This window comes from Chiloscyllium plagiosum, unplaced genomic scaffold (assembly GCF_004010195.1).
Source record: "Chiloscyllium plagiosum isolate BGI_BamShark_2017 unplaced genomic scaffold, ASM401019v2 scaf_41118, whole genome shotgun sequence".
In the NCBI taxonomy this organism is placed as follows: Eukaryota; Metazoa; Chordata; class Chondrichthyes; order Orectolobiformes; family Hemiscylliidae; genus Chiloscyllium; species Chiloscyllium plagiosum.
The window spans coordinates 9,665-11,876 of record NW_025207780.1 but is presented as its reverse complement, the minus strand read 5'-3'; positions in this window follow the sequence as shown (position 1 = coordinate 11,876).

Genomic DNA, 2,212 nt, shown 5'->3' with positions numbered 1-2,212 from the left:
TGGTCAGCCTGATCCTGTGAGTGAATTAAAAAAAATCTAGAGGCACCAGTTGGGAACTGGCACCCAATCCTTACCACTTTCCCGCCTTGGGCAATAGCTTCCAATCCTCGTCCCTGGCCTTAGTTACTGGATTCCAGATCTCTTTGCTCCCCAGCTTCTGTTACTGAACTCTGGATGACGATGGAGTGCTGTTGGGAGGTCAGGATGAGAGGGGTGGAACAGTTTGGGAAATGTGGATAACGGGTCAGATTGAAAGAAGCACCATTGCAATCAAGATACTAATTTCACTGCAAGCATTTTATTAGTCTCTGCTACTTTACCTGTAAGCAGATTCATGTCGATGTAAGAGTCTTTGTTACTTTATGCATTCTTAGTAGAGATTGCTGCAGAAGTATGAATTTCCTGACTCAATATGCAACTTCGCTAATAATGGCAAAACCTTTGAGGCCAGATTGACGGTGGAAGGAAGCCAAAACTCATTCCAAAAGAAAACAGAAACCTTACTCTGGATGGAAATTCCAGACCTGCACAGATCTTTTGGACAGATAGATGGGGGTACTTAATTTGTCCGGACTTGTCCGACCTGCCCAGCTCCTTTTCCACCTATCCACTCCACCCTCTCCTCCCTGACCTATCACTTCATCTCCTTCTCCACTGACCTATTGTACTCTATGTTACTCTATCCCCACCCTCCTCTAGCTTATCTCTCCACGCTTTAGGCTCTCTGCCTTTATTCCTGATGAAGGGCTTTTGCCCGAAACGTCGATTTCGAAGCTCCTCGGATGCAGCCTGAACTGCTGTGGTCCTCCCAGTCACCACCCATTTTAATGCCCCATCTACAGTTCCCCCTGCACTCTCCCCCACCGCCACGAAGAAGGTTTACACCCAAAACATCGACTTGTCCACCTCCTTAAGCTGCCTGGCTTAGTGTGTTCTTGCAGTCTCCTGCCGATGTATTTTGCCAATTGAGACACAGACCTGGACCAACTTTTCCAGAGTATGTCTCTGCCTGGATTCACTCCTTTTCCTTTCAGTTGCCGCAAGCCAACAACCGAACCCCAAATTGAGAAAAAGTGGGTGAGAAAAGAGACGACCATACTCACAGATGTTGGACGGAGAAAGGAAGTTGGAGTCTGGGGTGAAGCTCAATCTACATTCCAAAGAGAGGAGCACGAGTAGCAGCTTCAGAGGCTCGTGGTCCAACTTCCGCAGTCAGACAATGCGGTGGCTCTGATTGGCAGGAGGACCAATCTCCTTCTGGTCCTCCAGGGCTCCCGATTGGTCCATCAAAAGCAGGTCGCGCGCCTTTCGTTTGGGCAGCGATGAGCATGCGCACTGCGTTGCTGACACCGGCAAATATCAGCAATATACTCTTGTGGGGATGCTAGTTTTACGGACAGATTTTAAGTCTCCAAATGCAAATAGGAAAACAAAGGTAGTGCAACAATTTTGTTCCCCTGTGGCTCGACATTTTATTGCTTTTGCATTTTGTCTGGCTGATCAACTTTTGTATGTCTTTTCCGCATGTTTGGGGGGAGGGGAACCCAGAACTGGAGGGCATAGGTTGAGGATGAGAGGGGAAAGATTTCTGAGGATCTTAAGGGCCAACGTTTTTGCACAAAGGGTGGTATGTGTATGCAATGAAGTGGTGGAGGCTGGTACAGTTACAATATTGAAAATGCATTCTGATAGGACTTTGAATAGGAAGGATTCAGAGGGAAATGCTGGCAAATGGGTCACTAGATTAATTTAGTTTGTTTCTGTGCTATACAAATCTATAACTCTATTTTGACATAGCCAGAACCAATTTCATGAGACGAAGAATAGGCCATTCACCCCTTACAGCCTGTCCTGAGCTGTGGCCTCACTGTGCCTATTTCAATGCTAGTTTCAGAAGATTTCAGGAGCCCTTAAAAAGTGAATATGCTTTCAGACTTTAATGATGTTTCTGAATGTATCATTTTAGCTATTCTCAATTTTAAAGATCAGCCATTTGTCACCCGTCCTGACTCCCAGTTGAGTCATCACCATCTACTCTCTCTCTCTTCTGAAAAGGCCTTGATACAGTAATCAAAGAGGGCTCGAGGCATGAGAAAGGATGGGGAGAAAAGAGAGAGAATGGATGAGAGGGCAGAGGGTGGTGTGTAGAGAAACAGAAAATGGACAGGAACAGAGGGTGGGGTCTAGGGAAAGATTGGGGGGCAGAGGTTAG